General features: G+C 41.6%; 4 non-coding genes across 4 annotated transcripts; 1 reads left to right on the plus strand and 3 right to left on the minus strand.

Annotated features, from left to right (window-relative positions):
* Positions 1-4764: 4764 nt before the first annotated feature.
* trnay-gua (transfer RNA tyrosine (anticodon GUA)) lies at positions 4765-4852 on the minus strand. Its single transcript is given in 2 exon segments — positions 4765-4800; positions 4816-4852. It is a non-coding gene; the product is annotated as a tRNA-Tyr (tRNA).
* A 781-nt stretch (positions 4853-5633) lies between these two features.
* trnal-cag (transfer RNA leucine (anticodon CAG)) lies at positions 5634-5716 on the minus strand. Its single transcript has one exon. It is a non-coding gene; the product is annotated as a tRNA-Leu (tRNA).
* Positions 5717-6191: 475 nt separating this feature from the next.
* Positions 6192-6305, plus strand: LOC116676686 (U5 spliceosomal RNA). Its single transcript, XR_004328807.1, has one exon. It is a non-coding gene; the product is annotated as a U5 spliceosomal RNA (small nuclear RNA).
* A 4856-nt stretch (positions 6306-11161) lies between these two features.
* trnak-uuu (transfer RNA lysine (anticodon UUU)) lies at positions 11162-11234 on the minus strand. The gene has a single exon. It is a non-coding gene; the product is annotated as a tRNA-Lys (tRNA).
* Between the last annotated feature and the right edge of the window lie 4841 nt (positions 11235-16075).

A 16075-nucleotide genomic window follows, 5' to 3' on the forward strand; every position in this document is an offset into this window, starting at 1 on the left:
ATTTAAAAGAAAAACCTTACACATACACGGGTCCCCACAAACACACAATAATACGAACAGCAGCTGCAAACTACCTCATGTAATGGTAACATTGAGCTTTCCAACACATGGAACCTGCTAAAGATCACATTGTGCTCTCCTGCATAAACATGCGCACACACCTGGGGTAATGGATCGTATATTGTACTTTTCAGCAGACGAGCACATCAGTCCCTCCAGAATTTTGTGGTCTTTTTTTGCGGGACTTTTTGTAAAGAGCTTTTTGTCTTGTGATAAAAGTAACAATGTCTTGTATTGCAATATCTTTTTTTTATGTTTAACAATAAGAAAACTTTATGAAAATAAAACTTGCTAAGTTTTCCTAGTAACCAAAAAGGCTTGGGATGCTGTGATTGTTGGTATAATATGAAAATGGTTCATGGTTCAATGGTTCAAAACCTGTAAATGCAACGGCAGTGGCTGGAAATCAAACCTGGGCAAAATGATTGCACTGCTATGGTATAAATCATAGTCGAAAAGTAACACACCTGTTGCCTTTCTGCTGGACAATACAATGTTCACTGCAAACGTGGTAACACAGACTGAAGCAATTCTGGGACATGGATGCACACAAATGAAAAGATAAAGGAGAGAGGAGCTCAGTGTGTCAAAGGAAGTCCCCCGGCAGTCTAAAACTATCACAGTGTAATTAAGAAAGACAGGGTAAAGAGAGGAGCCTGGTTGGGCTCGAACTCTCCCCTGCTGGATTGAGCTGTACTGCACCGCCTTCCTCTAGTTTTATATTGTATTATGTTTACTCTTAAATGTGATGAGGGTGTCTGCGTAAACTTAAGTACACAAGGCTTCATGTCGTTTCCAATATTGCACACTGTTACTTTAAAAAACAAGACAATATATATAACAAAAGTTTTTATTTAGCTTTTCAAGTAGCGCATCAAACCCTCCCGTACTTCCCGGTCTTCTTCCTCTGCACCCTGTGACAGTGTCCCCCCCGGCTCTGCCGTCCCAGATACATCCCAGTCGTTGTCATAAGCTTCTCCGTGACTCTCATAAAGATTATACGAAGCCCAGTAGGTCAGAGCCAGAGATCTCACCGGTCGGACATCGCCCACCGGACGGTCTGAGGCGGCGAGTTTGCAAAGCGTGAATGCTCTAAAACACAAACAGTACACAGCACACATGTTGGTGTGTAATCATGGTTGCTAAAGTTCATGTACTTTATACAGCGTATAGTAAATACTGACTGCGACGCTGAACACATGCAAATGTTAGCTAACGTTACCAGGAAACTTAACTTACCCTTTTGTGTCGGCGAACAACCGTCATGTCGACGTCTGAACTCCGTCAGAATTCCCAAACTCCCGTTTTTTTTAGCGGTGATTTTTGTTGCTTCCTTCAGCTTCTTTTGAAACAAAACATTTCTTCTGGCTGCGGCGAGTATACAACGTGCTGTTGTGAGTTGCGCTGAAAATTACGTCATCACGCGTTGCTATAGTGACCAGCCATGCTGAGGCTTTACTCAATCTGCAATGGAAAACAGACATAGAATGGGCCGAGGCGAGCCGAGCCAAGCTGTTACCAGCAGTGGAAAAACGCCGTAAGAGAGGAAGGAAAGGGAGGAAAATAAGAGAATCAACAAACTAATTATGTACAAAGATTAAAACACACATAACATATAAATCACAATACATCATAGTATTGTATGCATAGTAAAATCTAACTATTTACATTTTCTATTTACATTATACATTTACATTTTTGATTTTTTAATCTGATCTAACCACAACTCTTTTGACAGTGTGTCTGTATTTGGGCAGTAGATAGTGCCTTGATATTGGCTGTGCCCAGTTTCTGCGGTTTTGAATTGTCCACACTTCCTGCAAGTGTTGTACTCCACCTTCCTCTTATTAAACCTTGCCTTAGAGGCAGGGCGACCACTGGCAGGTGGAGGTGCGGGTGGAGCAAGAGGGGCAACCGGTATATGGGGGGCACGGTATGCTAGTGTTGGAACAGCAAACAAAGTTCCTGGGGCTTGAGGAGAGACAGAGGTTGCTTGATGAAAAAAAAACAAAGGACCAGAAGCAGGAGGCTGTGAAAAAATACAAGGAGATGCAATGGTTTGGTGGCAAGAGACTGTGCAGCCCGGTCCTGGTTCCACCTGCTCAGGCCTTCTAGCAGAAACAGCTGAAAGTTTAGACTGTTGGCCTTTGTTCCTGAAATTAAAGTTGTCCTGTGTTAACATTTTGCCTTCCCTCATTATTGAGAAGAACATTAAGCACTATATTGTAATATAATGTAATATATTCTTATTTTTCATTAAATAGTAGTGCTGGGAACCATTTCAAGGGATAATTTGGGTTGCAGTGGACCAGCAGAGGGTCCAGCAGCAGTGGGAGCAGCAGGGTCAGCAGCAGTTGACGGAGCTGGGCCAGCTGCAGCAGCAAGTGTGGCTGTCTGCACATTAGTTTTCTAATACAAATATCAAAGAAATCAACAGCCACAGATAAAAGTCAATTCTAACAACATACATTATGGTTGCATCTTTAGTATATTTCTATAAGTATCCCAATTAACTTTACCTTCTTAGTGTAAAATCTGGTCTTTTATGTGCAGACCTGTGCTCCACCAAAAAGAGACATCTGCCCCCGCTGCTGGAGTGGACACTTCTCTATCTGTAATTAACCGAACTGTACTAAAATGGCCTCCACAGTCACCAGATCTCAACCCAATAGAGCTTCTTTGGGATGTGGTGGAACGGGAGCTTCGTGCCCTGGATGTGCATCCCACAAATCTCCATCAACTGCAAGATGCTATCCTATCAATATGGGCCAACATTTCTATGACGAATCAGGTCAAACACAGTATTAGTATGGTGTTCCTAATAATCCTTTAGGTGAGTGTATGTGAGTGTCGAGTATTGTTATTGTTGGATTCAGGTCCAAATTTTGACATTTTAGTGCAATGCAAAGGTGCATAACAGATTTTTTTTCTACTTACCTGGAGCGATGCAAAGCAGGGGTGGCCAACTAGTCAAGGAACAGCAAGAGACTTGGTATTTAAGACTACAAACTGACTATGTGACAGATGTCTAATCTGTCATGTCCTGCCTTCTGAAGCTCTAGCCAGGCGCCATTCCTCGCCTAAAACAATATCAGTCATTCCAGTAAGTGAACAGGAAACTCTCATCTACAAAGATAAACTTGGAAGATATGACTCCCTGATGGTCTAGTGGCTAGGATTTGGTGCTCTCACCGCCGCGGCCCGTGTTCGATTCCCGGTTGGGGAATGGTCAGTACTCGACAGATACAGGTGTAACATTTGAAAGACCAAGTTCCTGGACTTGGTTTTGGTTGATTTATATTTGTCAAATTCTTCCTCATTAATTTAACTCTAGAACCCCAACATTTTAAAGAGTACCATTTCTTTTACATCAGACCACCGACAGCGGATGTATCCTTTTGTCATCATTGATGGGTCATAAACACTTAATCTGCCTCTATGTCAATAACAATTCTTTTCATTTTTTCAAACAGTAACTTGTAATGGAAAATTACATTTAACCAATGATTTTCATATTAATTATTCATGATAAGATCTCCAATGCCTCTCAGAGTATATGACTTCTGAATCTGTCCTCAGTGTCTTCTCCTTGTAGGAGACAACTGAATTTGCTATGACTTTGCATTTTTCCTCCAAGGACAAATGGCCTAAAGTCTGACAGAAACAGTTTTGTGTTTATCATAGCAGGTCCCAGGTCGAGACCATGGCCTATCCAAGAGACAAGATGTTCTTTTTCAGCTAAGATAGAACGACCGGTCAAGACACTTGACACAAGGAGGGCAGATTCAGAAATACTTAATGGAACTAACTGTCTGCCTGAGGTCCACTGATTGTCATGTTTGAGATTAAACTGTTTTCCAAACAAGGGTTTTTCTCCTCTGGGGGCACTGGATATAATGAAGTGTATCACTGATTGTATTCACACAGAACTGTTGTCACTGTGTAACTTTGTGCATTGTGAAGGCTGTTCTTGTCATTTTGATTTTTCTCAGCAGAAAACAATTAAACTTTCACCGGAGACTAAACTTTGATTCAGTTTGCAGCCTTCAGTCTTTATTCTATATACAGAGTCTTAATTCCAGCCAAATTCCTCCCTTGCTGTAACAAGAAACTTCTACTACAGTTTGGCGTCACAAACAGGATTTTAAGGAGGAATCAGAAAGGGACTCCACCGGTGACTGATGAGGGCGTGCATCAGGGGATCTGATGATCACCTGCCTCTAAACCTCGCCAAACATCTTTGAGAGACAGAGGGTCAGAAAGCTCCCCTGATTCCACTCTGAAATCCAAACGACAAGGAAGCAATTTCAAACAGCGGGGTAAGTTAAAGTTTCAATTCTGTTGGATAAATCATTTAAATTGGACATTGAGACGGTTTGTGAGACAAATATTGACTGTGATTTAACTGAGGAATTCGGTGAAAGTTATCTTTTGTTTTGTAAAACTTTGGGTTGTGTACAAAACATTAGAAAAGAGAAGGTATTTTATTTTCCAATTCTTCTGGTCACACTTGGCACTATTTCACAACTTTTGTCTGAAGTTCTCTATTCTGTCAGGGCTTAACTCCGTCTACCCAACATCTTCTTTTTTTTTCTTGTTATGTCTCGGCAAGAAGTTATTATGCTTGTGGGTCGTCTGTCCATCTCTACATCATAATCAGAAATACTTTATTTATCCGTAAAGGGAAACTCTTGAAAAGAGGGTTCCTTCGAGCCGGATTTGAACTAGCGACCTAAGGATTTCAACTTTATGCCACTACAGTCCTCCGCTCTACCAACTGAGCTATCGAAGGGCAACAACATGTATGAAAGCACTTCCTATTCTTGTGAATGTGATGACACAGGACCCCCCTGGCGGGAATTTCTTCAAATTTTGCAAAAACATTCACAAGAACTCGTAAATCAATGATGAGATTTTGGGGGTCAAAGGTTCAATGTCAAGGTGACTGCGTCTTCATGTCTGTCCATCCGATTCTTGTGAATGCAAGATCTCCAGAACTGTACTTGTATTTCTCCTGAACTGGTGTGATTGGTTGTTGTAAAGCCCCGGTGGCCTAATGGGTAAGGCACTGGCCTCCTAAGCCAGGGACCAGAGGTCGATGGATCGAAACCATCCTCTGCTAATCTTCTTTGCTGGTGACACAATGGTAGACAATCAGAACGGGTGATGCAACAAGACATTATGACCCTCAACCTGATTTCCATGGTGAGATGAATCATGATATAACTGGTGTAATTGTTGACAGCACCGTGAAAAGTAATGTTCTTGAGGAAAATCATGTTCTGGCAGCTTATTTTTTTTTTAGATTATTTTTTTGGGCATTTTTAGGCCTTTAATGGACAGGACATCTGAAGTTGTGAAAGGGGAGAGAGAGGGGGAGTGACATGCAGCAAAGGGCCGCAGGCTTTTATGCAGGTTTTAATCATATCCATCGGTTTAAAGATGCTCACAAAACGCTGTACTTGCAATCGCGTTTCTCGTGCACATTCATGTCCTCTTAAATACAAAGAACTGCTAAGTTCTTTATTCCCAATATCAACTCTCAGACATTAGTTCCAAATGAAAACAATTGTTGTCAGAAGTGGGATTTGAACCCACGCCTCCAGAGGAGACTGCGACCTGAACGCAGCGCCTTGGACCGCTCGGCCATCCTGACTGAGCCAACAAAGTTTCAGTAAGACCTGTTTAAAAAATTATAATTTAGTAAATTAAACATGTCATGATATAGTTTCTCAGTCATCCATGTCATAGTTAACAAGGGAAGGTTTCTCAACTGTCGGCCCAAATATATGGGCGTTCATGGAGACATGGAAGAAAGTCCCCAGGGTGGCAATGTGTTTGACAATGGCAATACATTGCACGATGTGAAGACAATGTGCATACAGCCAAATCCTATGGTGGGAATCAGATCCACCAATGTTCTGTCCACAATGTCCACCTGAATCCAGAAATGTCCCTGCCAGATGGGAATAGACTGACAACAGGGCATTGTGAGTACAGATATAAACATCAGTAAGGAGTCTACCAAGTTGCCTCTTATCATTTTAGTTTGGACACCCAGTGAGGCTTACCGCGATGGTTTGGACTGGGTCCACTAGGGTTTTCTGCTGCTCTCGATCAGACGGCTGTACTCACTCTGGTTTCTCTTCATAATGCACAAGACTTTTGCCTTTTACTAAAGATTTCCTTGGAGGGGAACGCTGATGAGTTGAAACTATTTTTGGTGGGTTTTGCTGTTTGGCCCAGCTTTTTGTACTTGCTTTTGCTTACCTTTGCTTTTACTCATCAGCTCTGTTTTTATCCCACCCAGAAAAGTGATTTTAGACCCGGAACAAGCCATCTTTTATTTCCTGTAGAGGTCCAAGTGGGAACGAGTGCAAAGAAGAGTGATGAAGAAGCCAAAGGACAAAGGAGGGAAAGGAGTGCCGGACCTGTTATTGTTTTTAAGGAGCAGATTTATAGCTATACACATAACAGCAGCCACGGCCCCATCCAGAAATCCTAAAACTGCAGCTATGGCACAGTTCTGGATGGAATCATACCTCTCTGATCTTAATGTCAGATGTAGGTGGGGGGGGGGCCGTGGCTGCTTGTAGAGAGAGAGAGCTTGCAGCGAGGTGGGGGCTGTGTGGGATCTTGTCCGCTCCTGGCGCTTGCTTCTGGGAGCGACACGGAGGGTTTTTCTCCCTTCGGCCTGGATGGCGGAGGAGGGCAGGGTGGTGGTGGGAGGAGCAGCTATTCGCCATCTTTAGGACTTGGATGGAGAGAAAATGCATTAGTGACAGTGTTCATATGTCCTTTCTTTGTTTTCTGTCTTCTCTGGAGTTAACTGTTGATGCACCCTCTTTTGTTTTGTTTTTTACATTTAGCTTCTTTCAACCACTGATTAGAACATTGCTTATTTTTCTCTATTTATATCAGATCTTGAGTGCTTTACATTTTTGCCCCTCAAACATTTTTCTTCTTTTCTTCTAAATCCTGTTTTAGCAAGTTTACCTGTACTCAAAGAACCATTTTCAAGAAACCCAAATTCTGACGCCCTATATGGAGGAGTAATGGCTCTTTACAGAGAAAATGCAAAAGAAGATGTTCACATATTCAGTCCAGGTAAATGCTCAGCCCATATTCACACAGACCTAAACCTACTCACTTAATGCTGGTTACAATATTCTAATAATCAACAATGCCAGAGAAAAATGACAAAGTGTGATAACATTTTTTAATAAAGTATTGTGATTTTTTAATAAAGTATTGGCTTTTTCTTTGCAAAGGTTTTCTTTCGATTGGTGAAAGCTTCCTTTCCGGCACTTTGAAGTAGAAAATCAACAAATAATTGTGATAATTTCCATATTGATCAAACTAATCGTGATTATAACTTTGGCCATAATCGAGCAGCCCAAAGAGATCTAATGTTTTATCAAACCAGGTTGTCCAGGTAACCTTTCTGCTGACTTCTTGACAAATAAAGCAAGTAATATCACTCAAAGAAAGCTACTGCGATGGCTGGGAATCAAACCCAGGTCAACGGCTTGGAAGGCAGCTATGCTCACCACTATACCACCATCGCTGGACAATATAATGTTCACTTCAAATCTTGTAATACATCTGGGCATTGAGACTGGAAGTGCGCTCTATCACTGAGCTCCAGCCCCTGATGATTCAGAAAATCCCCCCAAGGGGTCCTGTGTTATCACATCAACAAGAATGGGAAGTGTGTTCATGTACATTATCTCCCTTTGATAGCTCAGTTGGTACAGCGGAGGACTGTAGGGGCTTGAATCTGAAATCCTTAGATCGCTGGTTCAAATCCGGCTTGAAGAAGCAGTCCTTTTTTAAGAGTTTCCCTTCACAGATCAATAAAGTGTTTCTGATTCTGATGTAGAGATGGACAGACAACCCAAAAGCATAATACTTCTTGCCAAGACAGAACAAGAAAAAACAAGAAGAGGTGGGGGAGACAGAGTTAAGCCCTGACAGAATAGAGAACTACAGACAAAAGTTGTGAAATAGTGCCAAGTGTGACCAGAAGAATTGGAAAAAAAAATACCTTCTCTTTTCTCCTGTTTTGTACACAACCCAAAGTTTTACAAAACAAAAGATAACTTTTACCGAATCCCTCAGTTAAATCACAGTCAATATTTGTCTCACAAATCATCTCAATGTCCAATTCAAATAATTTATCCAACAGAATTGAAACTTTAACTTACCCCCGATGTTTGAAATTGCTTCCTTGTCGTTTGGATTTCCCGAGTGGAATCAGCGAGCCCTCCTTGGTGGGAGAAAGCAAAGTCATAACAAATTCAGTTGTCTCCTACAAGGAGAAGACACAGAGGAAAGATACAGAAGTCATATACTCTGAGAGGCATTGGAGATCTTATTATGAATAATTGATATGAAAATCATTGGTTAAATGTAATTTTCCATTACAAGTTACTGTTTGAAAAAATGAAAAGAATTGTTATTGAGATAGAGGCAGATGAAGTGTTTATGACCCATAAATGATGACAAAAGGATACATCCGCTGTCGGGGGTCTGCTTTAAAGGAAACGGTACTCTTTAAAAGTGTTGGGGTTCTAGCGATAAACTAATGAGGAAGAATTTGACAAATCTAAATCAACCAAAAACAAGTCCAGGAACTTAGTCTTTCAAATGTTACACCTGTATCGGTCAAGTCCTGACCATTCCCTGACCGGGAATCGAACTCGGGCCGCAGCCGTGAGAGCGCTGAATCCAAGCCACTAGACCATCAGTGAGTCATACCTGCCAAGTTTATCTTTGTAGATGTGAGTTTCCTGTTCACTTACTGGAATAACTAATAAGTTAGTCTTTCAAACTTTACACCTGAACCTGTTAAATCTTGACCATTCCCTGACCAGGAATTGAACCCAGGCAGCAGCAGTGAGAGCACCAAATCCTAGCCACTGACTAGACCATCAGGGAGTCACATCTGTCACGTTTATCTTTGTAGATGTGTTTCCTTTTCACTCACTGGAACGACTCATATTGTTTTAAGCGAGGAATGGCGCCTGGCTAGAGCTTCAGAAGGCAGGACATGACAGATTACACATCTGTCACATAGTCAGTTTGTATTCTTAAATATCAAGTCTCTTGCTGTTCCTTGACTTGTTAGCCATTTTGTTGGCTATATTGTTTAAGGCGAGGAATGGCGCATGGCTAGAGATTTAGAAGGCAGTGGTGCAAAATGCAAAACTGCCTGTTTCAATTTTTATTACATGGTAATATTACAATAACAGAGGTGCAGAGATTACCTGGAAATGCTTCTGGTATTTTCCAGGGAATCTCTCCACCTCTGTTATTCTAAAATTACCATGAAATACGTATTGTCCTGCACGCACGTAACGCTGTGCAATCTGACCAGCAGCTAACACCTTCCACCATCAAGCACTGGCGACCGGGATCCTTGTAACACGTTTATTGAGTAACAAAGGTGAAACTGGGATGAAACTCAATGACCAGTTACTTAGATAGTAATGAGTCACAGATATTAAACAAAGATAATTGTAAAAACAATAACTACACAACAGGCTAGCAAAAATGTAGATGAAATAAAGAACACGTAATGTATTGTTATACAGTGTACGTAGTATAACCTTGTTGGGATTCTAAATAAACTAAGATATACTTACATGTGGCATTACCCAAGATAAAAGTGGCAAACTAGCTTACTGAAGTATATCGTCAGTTAGGGCAGAACAATATTGTGTTTTAGCATCGACATCGCGATGTGCGCATGCGCGATAGTCGCATCGCAGGACGTGGTGGTGTTGACGTTAATACTTTTTTGCTGCTTGATAGAAAAGTAACTTTCAACCGTTTCTCCTTTACATGATTATTACATCCGACCGTTCCCCTTTAAGACAGGTAGCCATGTGGGCAACGTGTGGATGTGACGTTGTCCGATAGGGTTTATTGTTATGGGAAGTGATGCTCTCCGTGTGTAGAAAAGTACCGAGGCAGCAGCTGCCGCTGATACAGTGATGTCATAGTTTTCATGGTATCAGGGACGCTACAGTAGTCAGTGTTTTATGTTCTCTACAAATACAACTAAATCCCCTGATTAATGCAACTAATCACAACGTCTCCCGGCCATTTCCCACCGCAGAAGCTGCTATCAGCCAAGCTAAAGCTAATATAGTTAGCTTAAAGAACCAGCAGAAAGCTGCTACCAGCCAGGCTAAAGCTAATATAGTTAGCCCAAAGAAACAAGCAGAAAGTTGCTACCAGCCAGGCTCAAGCTAATACAGGTAGCCCAAAGAAACACAAAACTGCTACTAGCCAGACTAAAGCTAATAGTTAGCTTAAAGAGAACCAGCAGAAGCTGCTATACCAGCCGGTCTAAGCTAATATAGTTAGCTTCAAGAAACAAGCAGAAAGCTGCTACCAGCCGGCTAAAGCTAATATAGTTAGCCTAAAGAAACCAGCAAAAAGCTGCTACCAGCCGGTCTAAAGCTAATATAGTTAGCTTAAGAAACCAGCAGAAGCTGCTACCAGCCAGGCTAAAGCTAATATAGTTAGCCCAAAGAAACAAGCAGAAAGTTGCTACCAGTCAGGCTAAAGCTAATACAGGTAGCCCAAAGAAACAAGCAGAAAGCTGCTACTAGCCAGACTAAAGCTAATATAGTTAGCTTAAAGAAACCAGCAGAAAGCTGCTACCAGCCGGTCTAAAGCTAATATAGTTAATACAGTGACCGGCTATACAGTGACCGGTGGTTGAATACTGGCACTAGCACATGAATGGAATTTGTCATTCTTTGGTTATTTCTGCGATTGATACAATGAAAGGAATTATTTAAGAGTGGTAGCAAACCAATGAAAAGGGTTATAGAACATATGTGGTATGTCCTTGGACATACTATCCAAGCAGGGAGATGAGTACAGAGATGTGGGTGCTAGCAAGATGGATGTAGGTTGCCCATTGTTCATTTAGACTTACCAGCAACATTGTTATGATACAGACCTGCTTGAAAAACAGCTGCAATTCTTTTTAAAGACTTGCACATGGAACACACATGATATGACAGTGTTTGAAGTGTTCAGGCATGTCAAACGGACAACTCATCTGTCAGAATGTGTAACTCTCCACCTGAACAGGGACTTGAACCCTGGACCCTCAGATTAAAAGTCTGATGCTCTACCGACTGAGCTACCCAGGCTTCTAAAACTATTGGCTGTGGAAAAAACAATCTGCTTAACTACAAATTAAAGTGCAAGTAAATGAAGACCAAAAAGCTGTTGCCATGATCACGGTCTTCTGGACAGCAGGAGGGTATACCACGATTTGCACATTGCCTGAGAACACCAGATGTTATTGCACAAACTGGTTGAAAATTGGCTAAATTGGCCAAAACGGTTAAAAAGCTCAAAGTCACAACTCATCATGGCCACTAGCAGATTGTGAACATCCTGCAAACCTGCATGACAGATGACAATACCGAGCACTTCATACATATCACACAATCAAGCTGTTGCCTTACCAGGGACTTGAGCTGTGGTTTTCTTTTTCGCTCAAAACGTTGACAGCCTAATGCAATTTTATGGCTCCAGACAAATAAACTTTACTGCTAGTGGGTACAATAAAACAACTTTCCCTCTGGTTCTGCTTCTATACTCTTAGTGTCCTCATGCGGAAGCACTATACGTAGTTTGAGCAAAAGCCCTCGTGACAGGAAAAATGCACCAGATGACTTGCCATCCAAGCAGGGAGATGAGTACAGAGATTTGGGTGCTAGCAAGATGGATGTAGGTTGCCCATTGTTCATTTAGACTTACCAGCAACATTGTTGTGATACAAACCTGCTTGAAAAACAGCCACAATTATTTTCAAAGACTTATGCATGGACCACAAATGATATGGGAGTGTGTGACAGGGCGCATTGCGACCGTCACCTTAGCGATGCGCTACTTATACCTCCTACGTCTGAACACTGACTTTAAAATACTCTCATTGTGATATGCTAGTGTGTGTGACACGTGTTTGTTTTGTTACCTTGTATTGTGTTTAGATTTATCAGTTACTCCATTCATTTCCATAGTCCTACTGTTTCACGTGGGTTTTCGGTGCACGTATTTAACAGCTGAACTACGGTGATAGGCTGCATGCAACGCTGACTCCATTACATCCCCAATCTGTTAATCATCTTTATACATTGTTCTCATTACCTCTTATCTCACTAAATGTTTCTTAGTTACATAACCACACGACAATCAGTTCTTTGTTAACCTGACATCTGTTTATTTACTTAAGTTATATACAGTCATTCACTAGCGTATTGTCATCTTAACGGCGTCTTCTGATGCAATTTGTAAAAGGGAGTTTGTTGTAACACCGGGGCTTTTAGAGGTGGGCGGACTTTGGGGTTGCTGGAGCGACCCAGGATTAATAATGCAATGTAAATATTGTAAACCTTGTAAACTGTAGTGAGGTTTAGAGGGTTTTTTTCTATTTATATTTCTATGTGTGTCTGTGAGTCTTGTGTCAAGACTCTTCGAGGTAAGCAGGAAGCTCACATAAATGATAGTTGCAAGGTCTACCAATGTTTAACTTTGCAACCCGTACCCTTTGTTGCCACTGTCCCTCAAAATGTGACTCCAAAATGTTCCTTCCCCTGAGTGTGAACATAATAAGTTATTTACACTGCTGGAAAGAAAATTCACATTTTTAAATTACCTCCACTGCTAAAAGCATATAAAGAAATGTAAAATATTTCTATAAAATGAATAGTTTATTTTTTAGATTTTTATTTTTCCATTTCATTTCTATGCTTCTATAAACATCAACAAACAATTTTTTCACCTACAGTAGCACTACTGCTGTTGTTTTACAGCAGACTACGCAAATTCAAAATACAGTAAATAATGTAAATTAAATGTTACTACCCATAATGCAATGCATATTACAGTAATGAACCGGAAAAGAAAGTTATCGTATTTCACGTAAGTAACTGTAGAAATTACAGCAAAGTCTAACCGTGTTGGGAATGTACTAACTGCTCTAATTCAATACAGGACCAATGTCAGAGACATATAGATCTTTCTGCAGACCTTCACCACTAAATACCATTCCCATACCAGGAGTTGAACCCGGGCCACCTGGGTTAAACCAGGAATCCTACCCTAGACCATATGGGGACCACTACATATTAATAACAGGGATTTCATGAATCAATTCATAGTCTGGCTGAAACAGACCTTCTCTTGAACATGAAGCAGCTTCTTAAGTAAGTTTTATCTTGAAGCTTTTGAGTGTTCGTTAGGTTTTTATCTGCTTTAACTATTAGGACAGCGGGGGCACGGAGCAAAGCGAGAAGGCCGTTAGGGAGGAATCCTCCTCCGTGTCCAGCTCCTTTTAACTGGCGGTAAAAATCTTAATGTCGGAACTTTATGACAGGACGAATACATCCATCAAATCAAGTCCCCAATAATAAGAAGTGTCTGGTCCCTCCTCATGGCAGGTCACCCTTGCCCTCTCAAATGAGCTGAACACTTTTTATAATTGTTTTAGTATTTATGATTTTAGTGAGGAGCTGTCAGTTTTAATAACGTTGCCCAATGCTTAAAAACAGAACAGGCTGCAATGTATAGTTAAGGTGTGTGGCAAGATTTCTCACACCCTCTGACTGACTTAAACTCTGTATATGAGACAAGGTCCCCTCAAGGAGGCCCATAATCCTGGCCGACCCTAGTCCCCCCTGACAGCTGCTTCATCTTGTTCCGTCTGGACAAGGACAAACAGACACAAACCTCCTTTGTCCCTGCTGCTATAGGCTTTTTTAATAAGTCATGTGAGGTATGACTTCCGTGTAGTACATATTTATTTTATTTCTAGATGTTTGGCTGTTGTCTTGTATAACCTGTGTGTTATTATGTTACATGGTGCTGCACAAGAATTGCCCCCCGGGATAAAAACTCCTTGACCTTGAAGGCAACAGGACTTGGTAAAAAGGTCCTCGCAGAAGTTTTGTCTCTCATCCCAAGAACTTCTTTAGGTGTTTTTTTTTACACAGAAAGGGTTGGACACAGTGCCCACTCCCTCACCCATATCTGACAATTGAACTGTGGGAAGGGGGGTTACAAAGCTAATAGACCATTCAACAAGCAGTTCTGATGCACTATAACTGGCCCGTTCAGGATGAGCACTGTGTAATCTGACTGCAGCACCAAGTTCAAATTTCAGTGATACCTAATTTTTATGGTGACTGAATGCAAAGTGTGTTGGGGGATACACACTTTGTAACTCAAACCCTATCACTTCCAGTCAATACTGTCAAATGGGAGCTCCTTCACTTAACAACCAGGTGACTCCTCAACATGCCTCCACCAATGTACTGTTTTCAGTCTAAATGGCCAAGGACTTAAACTGTAAGCTTACTTTAAACTAAATGTGGAAAGTTGAAGGGTTGATTTTTTTCACTTTATACTGTGGCTTAAAACAACATTTCCACCGAGATTTGCCCAGAATCGCTGGATTCAGAGTCCAAATGCTCACCATATACACCATGGAAACCTTTAAAAGTGTTGCAAGCGTTTGCTGACAGTTTCTTTCATAATACCAATAATTTTTTATTGATATGATAGATATTGAGGCGCACAGCGACTAATTAGGTGGCCAGTTAGCTTTGGTGAAGGAAATAGATTGAATGCTAGGCACTCAGTTACCTGTCTCATATTTGCACTTACTGAGCAGACAACTTACAACTGTATGTTTTTGGCCTTGCTACAAAAGACATGGAAAGCAGAGCTATAGGATTGAGACTTGTTTTTGCGCTAATGGCCAATTTGTGCATAAAAAAGGGGATACGATGCTCTTGGGCGTAGGGTTTGGCGATTTAGTACACCTAAAGTGTTCTGCGGTGCTTAGCATTTTTAGCACCACACTCAAGCAATCTGAGCTAACCGCCTGCTTTTTGACTGTTTAAAAAGAACAGATGTCCAGAAACCATTAAGGCCAAATTGAGCAAAATTGTCCGAGTTCTGGATGAGCTGGATTAGTTGTACACTTTGGCAATTCTGAACACTTTCAGACACTGTTGTATCATGTAAGTAACATGCACAAGTCTTTAAAAAGAATTGTGGCTGTTTTTCATGCAGGTTTGCATCATAACAATGCGGGTGCTATCTCTAAATTTGACAGAGGTTGAGAGGGCGAACTGGTTTTGACGGGACATTACGGTAAGCGTACCTGACTCATTTCCGTTTCCTGTGCCTGTGTGTTGGTTGCGTGTTTGTAGCTCTGCTGCTCACTAAATACCAGTTCAGTTTGTTAGATTTGCTATTACAGCGGCTAACTGTCCGCTAAACACGTATTCTTATAGCAGTTCTGCCTAAGCACTCACATATCTTCTCTTTTTTTTTTTAGCGACTTTTGTTAAATAACAGCTGTTTTAACACTTGGTAGCTAAAGCTACCGTACTTTAGCTTAGCTGCTGGCGACTTTAGCCTAGCAGTTAGTTATGTCGGCCCCCTCTCCGACTTTCTCCTGCTCGTGTGTGAGATGTTTAGTTACTCCTCTGCATTCTTCAGTGGTAATGGCGTGTGTAACAAGTGTAGTTTCTTTTGGACGTGGAGGGCGAGGCTTAGTGAGTTAGAAGTCCGGATCCGCACCAGACAATCAGAGTCTCGTTAGTTACTGTAGCTAACCCCCCCTCGTAGTCGGCACTGGCCGCCTGAGCCTGATTAGCCTCTGGTAGCCGCCCTCGCGAACTCCGGAGCGCCAGGACTAGTGCTTGGGTGACGGTAAGAGGAACGAGGAAGAGCTAGTTGAAGCTTTCCAAGGCGTCGGACCACCACCAGCCTGTTTAGCGTTCTAACAGATTTTCCCCTCTCAGTAAACACACCCGCTGAGAAACCAACTCTGATTATCGGCAGCTCCATTCTGAGAACGGAAGTTAGCGAGCCAGCAGCCATAGTTAAGTGCATCCCGGGCTAGAGCGGGCGACGTTGAGTCTTATCTGAACTGCTGCTGGCTAAGGATAAACGTAAATACAGCAAGATTGTT

The sequence above is a fragment of the Etheostoma spectabile genome, unplaced genomic scaffold (genome assembly GCF_008692095.1).
Source record: "Etheostoma spectabile isolate EspeVRDwgs_2016 unplaced genomic scaffold, UIUC_Espe_1.0 scaffold00003638, whole genome shotgun sequence".
In the NCBI taxonomy this organism is placed as follows: domain Eukaryota; kingdom Metazoa; phylum Chordata; class Actinopteri; order Perciformes; family Percidae; genus Etheostoma; species Etheostoma spectabile.